This window comes from Salmo salar, chromosome ssa16 (genome assembly GCF_905237065.1).
Source record: "Salmo salar chromosome ssa16, Ssal_v3.1, whole genome shotgun sequence".
NCBI classification, from domain to species: Eukaryota; Metazoa; Chordata; class Actinopteri; order Salmoniformes; family Salmonidae; genus Salmo; species Salmo salar.
This window is the reverse complement of record NC_059457.1, coordinates 82006886-82020586: the sequence shown is the minus strand read 5'-3', so window position 1 is coordinate 82020586 and position 13701 is coordinate 82006886. Positions and strand designations below refer to the sequence as shown.

The following is a 13701-nucleotide window of genomic DNA, read 5'->3' as shown; positions in this document are numbered from 1 at the left end:
TCAAGATAAATACACTACCATTCACAATACTAGGATATCAAGATAAATACACTACCATTCACAATACTATCAAGATAAATACACTACCATTCACAACACTAGGATATCAAGATAAATACACTTCCATTCACAATACTAGGATATCAAGATAAATACACTACCATTCAAAATACTATCAAGATAATTACACTTCCATTCACAATACTATCAAGATAAATACACTTCCATTCACAATACTAGGATATCAAGATAAATACACTTCCATTCACAATACTATTAAGATAAATACACTTCCATTCACAATACTAGGATATCAAGATAAATACACTTCCATTCACAATACTAGGATATCAAGATAAATACACTACCATTCACAATACTAGGATATCAAGATAAATACACTACCATTCACAATACTATCAAGATAATTACACTTCAATTCACAATACTATCAAGATAAATACACTTCCATTCACAATACTAGGATATCAAGATAAATACACTACCATTCACAATACTATCAAGATAAATACACTACCATTCACAATCCTAGGATATCAAGATAAATACACTTCCATTCACAATACTAGGATATCAAGATAAATACACTACCATTCACAACACTATCAAGATAAATACACTACCATTCACAATACTATCAAGATAAATACACTTCCATTCACAATACTAGGATATCAAGATAAATACACTACCATTCACAACACTATCAAGATAAATACACTTCCATTCACAATACTATCAAGATAAATACACTACCATTCACAATACTAGGATATCAAGATAAATACACTACCATTCACAATACTAGGATATCAATATAAATACACTACCATTCACAACACTAGGATATCAAGATAAATACACTTCCATTCACAATACTATCAAGATAAATACACTACCATTCACAACACTAGGATATCAAGATAAATACACTACCATTCACAATACTAGGATATCAATATAAATACACTCCATTCACAATACTAGGATATCAAGATAAATACACTACCATTCACAATACTAGGATATCAAGATAAATACACTACCATTCACAATACTATCAAGATAAATACACTTCCATTCACAACACTAGGATATCAAGATAAATACACTACCATTCACAATACTAGGATATCAAGATAAATACACTACCATTCACAATACTATCAAGATAAATACACTACCATTCACAACACTAGGATATCAAGATAAATACACTACCATTCACAATACTAGGATATCAATATAAATACACTCCATTCACAATACTAGGATATCAAGATAAATACACTACCATTCACAATACTAGGATATCAAGATAAATACACTACCATTCACAATACTATCAAGATAAATACACTACCATTCACAACACTAGGATATCAAGATAAATACACTACCATTCACAATACTAGGATATCAAGATAAATACACTACCATTCACAATACTATCAAGATAAATACACTACCATTCACAACACTAGGATATCAAGATAAATACACTACCATTCACAATACTAGGATATCAAGATAAATGCACTACCATTCACAACATGAAGACACAATACTGCTAAATGACTGCTGCACTATGATATTTCAGAATTATATTTTACATGACGATAATGCACGTTATATAAGACAAATTAACATTCACAATACTGACATATGAAGGCAAACACTATTCACAATGACACTACTATAAGAAGCCTAAAATCGTTTATAATAGGAATCCTAGTCGTGCAAAACCAGGACTGTTCTGCTCTCTCTGTTTCATTTCCTTATTTATTCTGTCCCCCCCACCTCTATCTTTAATAAAAAATGAATCCTGCATCGGAGGGAGACAAGATCCTTTTGATGTACTGTAATTAGCTTATTAATTGTTCATCGGGTAACTGTGAACGCATCTGTCTCCCTCTCTCTCCAACCACCTCTCTCCCATTTTCCTTTCATCTGAACCTCTCTCTCTCTCCCCCTTGTTCATCCCCTCCTCCACCTCTTCTTTACTTTCCTCTCCTCCTCTTGCCTCTATACCAGCCCAACGTCCCCATAGTAGAGACCTATATTTAGATCAGAGGGTCTCTCCTCCTCTTGCCTCTATACCAGCCCAACATCCCCATAGTAAAGACCTATATTTAGATCAGAGGGTCTCTCCTCCTCTTCTCTCTATACCAGCCCAACGTCCCCATAGTAAAGACCTATATTTAGATCAGAGGGTCTCTCCTCCTCTTCTCTCTATACCAGCCCAACATCCCCATAGTAGAGATCTATATTTAGATCAGAGGGTCTCTCCTCCTCTTCTCTCTATACCAGCCCAACATCCCCATAGTAGAGACCTATATTTAGATCAGAGGGTCTCTCCTCCTCTTCTCTCTATACCAGCCCAACGTCCCCATAGTAGAGACCTATATTTAGATCAGAGGGTCTCTCCTCCTCTTCTCTCTATACCAGCCCAACATCCCCATAGTAGAGACCTATATTTAGATCAGAGGGTCTCTCCTCCTCTTCTCTCTATACCAGCCCAACGTCCCCATAGTAGAGACCTATATTTAGATCAGAGGGTCTCTCCTCCTCTTCTCTCTATACCAGCCCAACATCCCCATAGTAGAGACCTATATTTAGATCAGAGGGTCTCTCCTCCTCTTCTCTCTATACCAGCCCAACGTCCCCATAGTAGAGATCTATATTTAGATCAGAGGGTCTCTCCTCCTCTTCTCTCTATACCAGCCCAACATCCCCATAGTAGAGACCTATATTTAGATCAGAGGGTCTCTCCTCCTCTTCTCTCTATACCAGCCCAACATCCCCATAGTAGAGACCTATATTTAGATCAGAGGGTCTCTCCTCCTCTTCTCTCTATACCAGCCCAACGTCCACATAGTAGAGACCTATATTTAGATCAGAGGGTCTCTCCTCCTCTTCTCTCTATACCAGCCCAACGTCCCCATAGTAGAGATCTATATTTAGATCAGAGGGTCTCTCCTCCTCTTCTCTCTATACCAGCCCAACATCCCCATAGTAGAGATCTATATTTAGATCAGAGGGTCTCTCCTCCTCTTCTCTCTATACCAGCCCAACATCCCCATAGTAGAGATCTATATTTAGATCAGAGGTTCTCTCCTCCTCTTCTCTCTATACCAGCCCAACATCCCCATAGTAGAGACCTATATTTAGATCAGAGGGTCTCTCCTCCTCTTCTCTCTATACCAGCCCAACATCCCCATAGTAGAGATCTATATTTAGATCAGAGGGTCTCTCCTCCTCTTCTCTCTATACCAGCCCAACATCCCCATAGTAGAGACCTATATTTAGATCAGAGGGTCTCCCCTCCTCTTGCCTCTATACCAGCCCAACATCCCCATAGTAGAGACCTATATTTAGATCAGAGGGTCTCTCCTCCTCTTCTCTCTATACCAGCCCAACATCCCCATAGTAGAGACCTATATTTAGATCAGAGGGTCTCTCCTCCTCTTCTCTCTATACCAGCCCAACGTCCCCATAGTAGACACCTATATTTAGATCAGAGGGTCTCTCCTCCTCTTCTCTCTATACCAGCCCAACATCCCCATAGTAGAGACCTATATTTAGATCAGAGGGTCTAAATTTAGCAGAGAGATGCCTGGGTAGAACAGCACTGAGGAGGGAATGTTCTGTTCTGACTGTTCAGAGTGTGTGTGTGTGTGTGTGTGTGTGTGTGTGTGTGTGTGTGTGTGTGTGTGTGTGTGTGTGTGTGTGTGTGTGTGTGTGTGCATGTGCCACCATTAATGTGCAGCATGCCACAGAAAGGGAAAGCGCACTCTCAGACTGCAACACAAAAAAGAACACAGTGTGTGTGTGACCCTCAGGAGATCTTGTGTGTGTGTTTGCATGTGTGTGTGCGTATGTGTATCTTCAAATGTGTGTGTGTGCCTTTGCGTGTGTGTGTGTCTTTGCGTGTGTGTGTGTCTTTACGTGTGTGTGTGTGTGTGTGTGTGTGTGTGTGTGTGTGTGTGTGTGTGTGTGTGTGTGTGTGTGTGTGTGTGTGTGTGTGTGTGTGTGTGTGTGTGAGTGTGTGTGACCCTCAGGATATCATGTGTGTGTGAGATATCCTTACAGATCCAGAGAATTCCAGCTGGGCTGCAGCCCTGAAGTCATCAGGAGATCTCTCCTCTACACCCTTCACTACTGATCTACTGCAGCCCTGAAGTCATCAGGAGATCTCCCCTCTACACCCTTCACTACTGATCTACTGCAGCCCTGAAGTCATCAGGAGATCTCTCCTCTACACCCTTCACTACTGATCTACTGCAGCCCTGAAGTCATCAGGAGATCTCCCCTCTACACCCTTCACTACTGATCTACTGCAGCCCTGAAGTCATCAGGAGATCTCCCCTCTACACCCTTCACTACTGATCTACTGCAGCCCTGAAAACATCAGGAGATCTCCCCTCTACACCCTTCACTACTGATCTACCGCAGCCCTGAAGTCATCAGGAGATCTCCCCTCTACACCCTTCACTACTGATCTACCGCAGCCCTGAAGTCATCAGGAGATCTCCCCTCTACACCCTTCACTACTGATCTACCGCAGCCCTGAAGTCATCAGGAGATCTCCCCTCTACACCCTTCACTACTGATCTACCGCAGCCCTGAAGTCATCAGGAGATCTCCCCTCTACACCCTTCACTACTGATCTACCGCAGCCCTGAAGTCATCAGGAGATCTCCCCTCTACACCCTTCACTACTGATCTACCGCAGCCCTGAAGTCATCAGGAGATCTCTCCTCTACACCCTTCACTACTGATCTACCGCAGCCCTGAAGTCATCAGGAGATCTCCCCTCTACACCCTTCACTACTGATCTACCGCAGCCCTGAAATCATCAGGAGATCTCCCCTCCACACCCTTCACTACTGAACTACCGCAGCTCTGAAGCCGTCAAGAGATCTCTCCTCTACACCTTTCACTACTGATCTACCGCAGCCCTGAAGTCATCAGGAGATCTCCCCTCTACACCCTTCACTACTGATCTACCGCAGCCCTGAAGTCATCAGGAGATCTCCCCTCCACACTCTTCACTACTGATCTACCGCAGCCCTGAAGTCATAAGGAGATCTCCCTTCTACACCCTTCACTACTGATCTACTGCAGCCCTGAAGTCATCGGGAGATCTCTCCTCTACATCCTTCACTACTGATCTACTGTAGCCCTGAAGTCATCGGGAGATCTCCCCTCTACACCCTTCACTACTGATCTACTTCTAAACATCTATACCTACCCATCTGCTTGTTGTGGATCTATATTAATCAGGCGGCTTTGTGCTGTAGGCAGAGGGGGACACAGGCAGGCAGGGACAACCACCCCCTCCCTCACACGCTATTTTTAGCTGCCGCGGCACACTCTGAGAAACTGCTGCTATTTGTAATCCACAGTCAGAGAGAGAGAGAGAGAGAGAGAGAGAGAGAGAGAGAGAGAGAGAGAGAGAGAGAAGATAGAACACCACAGTGCCAGTATGTCCCAGTAAATGCGTTATTTTACACTGTGTGTCTAGTACTCACCTCAGCCGTATGCCCCTCTCTCAGATTGTAAGTCAGATCATGCTGTATGTCAGTGATGAACTTCTGGGCGTACTCTGGGTAGAGCCAGAGCACCTCTCTGAGCCCCTTCAGACTGATGTACTGCAGGTCACAGTAGGTCAGGGCCTTCACATTGGCATTGGTCTTGATCACCTGCTCCTTGGTCAGGAAGTCAGAGCCGATTAGGTCCCCACGACCTGGGGATACATAGGAAACACACACAGGGAGTCAGAGCCGATTAGGTCCCCACGACCTGGGGATACATAGGAAACACACACAGGGAGTCAGAGCCGATTAGGTCCCCACGACCTGGGGATACATAGGAAACACACACAGGGAGTCAGAGCCAATCAGGTCTCCACAACCTGGGGATACATAGGAAACACACACAGGGAGTCAGAGCCAATCAGGTCTCCACAACCTGGGGATACATAGGAGACACACACAGGGAGTCAGAGCCAATCAGGTCTCCACAACCTGGGGATACATAGGAAACACACACAGAGTCAGAGCCAATCAGGTCTCCATGACCTCGGGATACATAGGAAACACACACAGGGAGTCAGAGCCAATCAGGTCTCCACAACCTGGGAATACATAGGAAACACACACAGGGAGTCAGAGCCAATCAGGTCTCCACAACCTGGGGATACATAGGAAACACACACAGGGAATCAGAGCCAATCAGGTCTCCACAACCTGGGGATACATAGGAAACACACACAGGGAGTCAGAGCCAATCAGGTCTCCACAACCTGGGGATACATAGGAAACACACACAGGGAGTCAGAGCCAATCAGGTCACCATGAAGTGATGCAACACACAGACATAAAGACACCCACCCCACACAGATACATGCTAATTTTAGCTCCTTATGTAACGTGTGTACTTGTCTCAACCAATCGTGTGTTGTGTACTGGCCTCCTCAAGGTTAACATGTTCCTGTACTGAACCCTCCATATTAATAACCAACACATCATCTATAATACAGGCCTCCTTCATAATGAATCACAGAGAGACATGTTCCTGTACTGAACCCTCCATATTAATAACCAACACATCATCTATAATACAGGCCTCCTTCATAATGAATCACAGAGAGACATGTTCCTGTACTGAACCCTCCATATTAATAACCAACACATCATCTATAATACAGGCCTCCTTCATAATGAATCACAGAGAGACATGTTCCTGTACTGAACCCTCCATATTAATAACCAACACATCATCTATAATACAGGCCTCCTTCATAATGAATCACAGAGAGACATGTTCCTGTACTGAACCCTCCATATTAATAACCAACACATAATCTATAATACAGGCCTCCTTCATAATGGATCACAGAGAGACATGTTCCTGTACTGAACCCTCCATATTAATAACCAACACATCATCTATAATACAGGCCTCCTTCATAATGGATCACAGAGAGACATGTTCCTGTACTGAACCCTGCATATTAATAACCAACACATCATCTATAATACAGGCCTCCTTCATAATGGATCACAGAGAGACATGTTCCTGTACTGAACCCTCCATATTAATAACCAACACATCATCTATAATACAGGCCTCCTTCATAATGAATCACAGAGAGACATGTTCCTGTACTGAACCCTCCATATTAATAACCAACACATCATCTATAATACAGGCCTCCTTCATAATGAATCACAGAGAGACATGTTCCTGTACTGAACCCTCCATATTAATAACCAACACATCATCTATAATACAGGCCTCCTTCATAATGAATCACAGAGAGACATGTTCCTGTACTGAACCCTCCATATTAATAACCAACACATCATCTATAATACAGGCCTCCTTCATAATGAATCACAGAGAGACATGTTCCTGTACTGAACCCTGCATATTAATAACCAACACATCATCTATAATACAGGCCTCCTTCATAATGAATCACAGAGAGACATGTTCCTGTACTGAACCCTCCATATTAATAACCAACACATCATCTATAATACAGGCCTCCTTCATAATGGATCACAGAGAGACATGTTCCTGTACTGAACCCTCCATATTAATAACCAACACATCATCTATAATACAGGCCTCCTTCATAATGAATCACAGAGAGACATGTTCCTGTACTGAACCCTCCATATTAATAACCAACACATCATCTATAATACAGGCCTCCTTCATAATGGATCACAGAGAGACATGTTCCTGTACTGAACCCTCCATATTAATAACCAACACATCATCTATAATACAGGCCTCCTTCATAATGAATCACAGAGAGACATGTTCCTGTACTGAACCCTGCATATTAATAACCAACACATCATCTATAATACAGGCCTCCTTCATAATGAATCACAGAGAGACATGTTCCTGTACTGAACCCTCCATATTAATAACCAACACATCATCTATAATACAGGCCTCCTTCATAATGGATCACAGAGAGACATGTTCCTGTACTGAACCCTCCATTTTAATAACCAACACATCATCTATAATACAGGCCTCCTTCATAATGAATCACAGAGAGACATGTTCCTGTACTGAACCCTGCATATTAATAACCAACACATCATCTATAATACAGGCCTCCTTCATAATGAATCACAGAGAGACATGTTCCTGTACTGAACCCTCCATATTAATAACCAACACATCATCTATAATACAGGCCTCCTTCATAATGGATCACAGAGAGACATGTTCCTGTACTGAACCCTCCATATTAATAACCAACACATCATCTATAATACAGGCCTCCTTCATAATGAATCACAGAGAGACATGTTCCTGTACTGAACCCTCCATATTAATAACCAACACATCATCTATAATACAGGCCTCCTTCATAATGAATCACAGAGAGACATGTTCCTGTACTGAACCCTCCATATTAATAACCAACACATCATCTATAATACAGGCCTCCTTCATAATGGATCACAGAGAGACATGTTCCTGTACTGAACCCTCCATATTAATAACCAACACATCATCTATAATACAGGCCTCCTTCATAATGAATCACAGAGAGACATGTTCCTGTACTGAACCCTCCATATTAATAACCAACACATCATCTATAATACAGGCCTCCTTCATAATGGATCACAGAGAGACATGTTCCTGTACTGAACCCTCCATATTAATAACCAACACATCATCTATAATACAGGCCTCCTTCATAATGAATCACAGAGAGACATGTTCCTGTGAAGACAGTGAAGTCTACACACACACACACACACACACACACACACACACACACACACACACACACACACACACACACACACACACACACACACACACACACACACACAATGATAGCTAAATGGTAAAGACTGGCAGTGAAGGCTGCACAGATGTTTTAGAAGGTTTATAGTTATACCACCACTTCCAACACCATGACAAAGTAGACACACACAGACCCCCCCCCCCCCCCCACCCCCCCACACACACTGCCAGTCCCCTACCCAGTATAGCCAGCACAGTGTTGTCCTTCAGCACCTCCATGGACCCCGAGCAGACAAAGTAGATGGCCTGCAGGGCGTCTCCCTGGCGGATGAGATACTCTCCCGGGGCGCAGAACGATGTCTTGATGATGAGGGACAGGGAACGCAGACACCCCCCTACTGGCCGACTCAAACAGAGACAGCTGCAGGAGCTCCTTGTTCAGGTGCATGGCGATGTCCGCCCTCAACTCATCTGGGAAGTCTTTCAACAGCTACGGTAGGAGAGAGGAGAGGAGAGGAGAGGAGAGGAGAGGAGAGGAGAGGAGAGGAGAGGAGAGGAGAGGAGAGGAGAGGAGAGGAGAGGAGAGGAGAGGAGAGGAGAGGAGAGGAGAGGAGAGGAGAGGAGAGGAGAGGAGAGGAGAGGAGAGGAGAGGAGAGGAGAGGAGAGGAGAGGAGAGGGACGGGAGGATAGGAGAGAAAATTAGAGAGAAGAGGGGAGGAGAGAGGAGGAGAAGAGAGGAGAGGATAAAGGAGAGGAGAGAGGAGAGGAGAGGAAAGAGGGGAGGAGAGGAGAGACAGAGAAAAGAGGGGAGGAGAGAGAGAGGAGAGAGACAGGAGAGAAGAGTGAGAGCAGAGGAGAGGAGAGGAGAGGAGAGATGGAAGGAGAGGGGGAGGAGAGGAGAGGAGAGGAGAGAAAAGGAGAGAGACAGGAGAGAAGAGAAGAGGGGAGGAGAGGAAAGAAGGGGAGAGAAGAGAAGAGGAGAGGAGAATAAAGAACACATGCCACATCTGTCTACTAAACTTTTTTTTCACTTCCTCATTCAATGTGTTAACCTTATAGAATAACCATTGGCTAAATCCACTTCAAGTAAGTCAGTTAGCCTTGTGCGATCCAGAACGGCCCATAGGAAATCTATTTTGGATACAAACTCTGTATGGCAGTAACCTAAAATGACAGAGACAGATTGTAACCTTTGACCTGTTCACAGCATGAGGTCAGCTCATAAAACCTGGTAGCTCACCTCACTGACGTCGATGCCGTTGTTGACGGACCAGGTGGTCTGGAAGCACTCCATCATGCGTTGTTCCAGGGCCTTGGGCAGCCCGTGGACCCGGATAAAGTCCTTCAGGTCCTTGGTACGGGTGTGGTAGAGGGAGCGCCGAGAGTACATCCTCTGGATGATGGCTGTCACGTTACCGAACACCACAGCATGCATCAGGGCTGGGGGGAGAGGTGGAAGGGTGGAGAAGGAGAGGTGGAGGGGTGGAGAGGGATGGGTGGAGGGGTAGAGAGGTAGAGAGGGAGAGATGGAGAGGTGGAGGGGTGGAGAGGTGGAGAGGGAGAGGTGGAGGGTTGAGAGGGGGAGAGGTGGAGGGTTGGAGAGGGGGAGGGGGAGAGGTGGAGATGGGGAGGGGGAGAGGTGGAGGGGTGGAGAGGGGGAGGGGAGAGGTGGAGGGGTGGAGAGGGGGAGGGGTGGAGGGGTTGAGAGGGAGAGGGGGAGGGGTGGAGGGGTTGAGAGGGAGAGGGGGAGGGGTAGAGGGGTTGAGAGGGAGAGGTAGAAGAGTGGTTGATTGTCTTCACTGGTTCAGCACAGTGCTAATTTGATGGAATTGTTGTTGATCAATTACTGGACAATTGATATTGGTGTACAGTTAGTGGATTCATGCATACAGCCATTCACCCATCCATCCATCCCTCCTTCCCACCCACCCTCCATCCCTCCTTCCCACCCTCCATCCATCCCTCCATCCATCCATCCCTCCTTCCCACCCTCCATCCATCCCACCCTCCCTCCATCCATCCCTCCCTCCTTCCCACCCTCCATCCCACCCTCCCTCCCTCCCTCCATCTCACCCACCCTCCATCCATCCCTCCTTCCCACCCTCCATCCCTCCGTCCATCCATCCCACCCACCCTCCCACCCTCCATCCATCCCAACCTCCCTCCATCCATCCCTCCCTCCATCACTCCCTCCCTCCATCCCTCCCTCCCTCCCTCCATCCATCCAGCTATCCATTCTTGTTTTCTACAGTAATCTCTAAGGATGTGGTCTGAGTTGGCAACCCTTTCCAGGGCTCAGACTGGCACAATCTTGGCATCAAAGTGCTTCCTAACTGGCATCCTGCTCTGCCCAGCCGCCTCCGTTGCCATAGCGACATGTCACGGTGTGTCGCTGACACTAGACTGTTTTGGGAGGCAATCCTCAGTTAATCAGAGAGCAAGCCGAGCATGAGAGAGGCTTCTAACTCTCAACATATTTATTGTGCTGTCAGACCTCTTCCTATCTGTCGTCTGTGTGTGGACCACTGGCCTCCTACTAGCTACAGACCTGAAGTCAAGATCACATCAACATAACCTCAACATCATCTCAACATCACCTCAACATCACCTCAACATCACCTCAACATCACCTCAACATCACATCACATCAACATCACCTCAACATCACCTCAACATCATCTCAACATCACCTCAACATCACCTCAGCATCACATCAACATCACCTCAACATCACCTCAACATCAGATCAACATCACCTCAACATCACCTCAACATCACAACAACATCACCTCAACATCACCTCAACATCACATCAACATCATCTCAACATCACCTCAACATCACATCAACATCACCTCAACATCACATCAAAATCACCTCAACATCACCTCAACATCACATCAACATCACCTCAACACCACTTCAACATCACCACAACATCACCTCAACATCACATCAACATCACCTCAACATCACATACATCACCTCAACATCACCTCAACATCACATCAACATCACCTCAACATCACATCAACATCACCTCAACATCACATCAACATCACCTCAACATCACATCAACATCACCTCAACATCACCTCAACATCACCTCAACATCAGCTCAACATCACATCAACATCACCTCAACATCACCTCAACACCACCTCAACATCACCTCAACATCACCTCAACATCACATCAACATCACCTCAACATCACCTCAACATCACATCATCACCACCTCAACATCACATCAACATCACCTCAACATCACATCAACATCACCTCAACATCACATCAACATCATCTCAACATCACCTCAACATCACATCAACATCACCTCAACATCACATCAAAATCACCTCAACATCACATCAACATCACCTCAACACCACCTCAACATCACCACAACATCACCTCAACATCACATCAACATCACCTCAACATCACATACATCACCTCAACATCACCTCAACATCACCTCAACATCACCTCAACATCACCTCAACATCACATCATCACCACCTCAACATCACATCAACATCACCTCAACATCACATCACCTCAACATCACCTCAACATCACATCAACATCACCTCAACATCACCTCAACATCACCTCAAAATCACCTCAACATCAGCTCAACATCACCTCAACATCACCTCAACATCACCTCAACATCACCTCAACATCACCTCAACATCACATCAACATCACCTCAACATCACCTCAACATCACATCATCACCACCTCAACATCACATCAACATCACCTCAACATCACATCAACATCACCTCAACATCACCTCAACATCACATCAACATCACCTCAACATCACCTCAACATCACATCAACACCACCTCAACATCACCTCAACATCACCTCAACATCACATCAACATCACCTCAACATCACATCAACATCACCTCAACATCACCTCAACATCACATCAACATCACCTCAACATCACGTCAACATCAGATGTGTGTTGATGCTAAACATTCCTACTGATGATTGTGTGATTGAAATCTGGGTTAGAATTAGATCGAAAGGTTACGGTTTATATAACGTCCCACTCAACTCCGTGACCCTCCCTGTCTCCTCCCTGTCTTGGATGGGCAATCTGAGAACACAGTATTTATGGGATGGGGTTGCCATGGCGCCAGGGCTGGGGGCCATGTTTTAGGGTTCAAACTTGTGTTCGACCCAGTGTGCTGATAGTGTGTACAGAACCACAAGGCAGTAAGGCAGAGATGTGATAACTTTCATTGTGGGGGGGACAGTCACTATAATGCCTCATGCTAGCCACCGAAACAATGAGTCAGTGTGTCTCACCTCCTAACAGTGAGACATTGTGTCTCACCTCCTAACAGGGAGTCAGTGTGTCTCACCTCCTAACAGTGAGACAGTGTGTGTCACCTCCTAACAGTGAGTCAGTGTGTCTCACCTCCTAACAGTGAGTCAGTGTGTCTCACCTCCTAACAGTGAGTCAGTGTGTCTCACCTCCTAACAGTGAGTCAGTGTGTCTCACCTCCTAGCAGTGAGTCAGTGTGTCTCACCTCCTAACAGTGAGTCAGTGTGTCTCACCTCCTAACAGTGAGTCAGTGTGTCTCACCTCCTAACAGTGAGTCAGTGTGTCTCACCTCCTAACAGTGAGTCAGTGTGTCTCACCTCCTAACAGTGAGACAGTGTGTCTGACCTCCTAACAGGGAGTCAGTGTGTCTCACCTCCTAACAGTGAGTCAGTGTGTCTCACCTCCTAACAGTGAGTCAGTGTGTCTCACCTCCTAGCAGTGAGTCAGTGTGTCTCACCTCCTAGCAGTGAGTCAGTGTGTCTCACCTCCTAACAGGGAGTCAGTGTGTCTGACCTCCTAACAGTGAGTCAGTGTGTCTC

The 13701-nt window shown here is 45.3% G+C and overlaps 1 pseudogene; it reads right to left on the bottom strand.

The window, feature by feature from the left end:
* The window catches only part of LOC106574889 (potassium voltage-gated channel subfamily H member 3-like), a 35737-nt pseudogene that overhangs the window by 2205 nt on the left and 19831 nt on the right, over nt 1-13701 (bottom strand).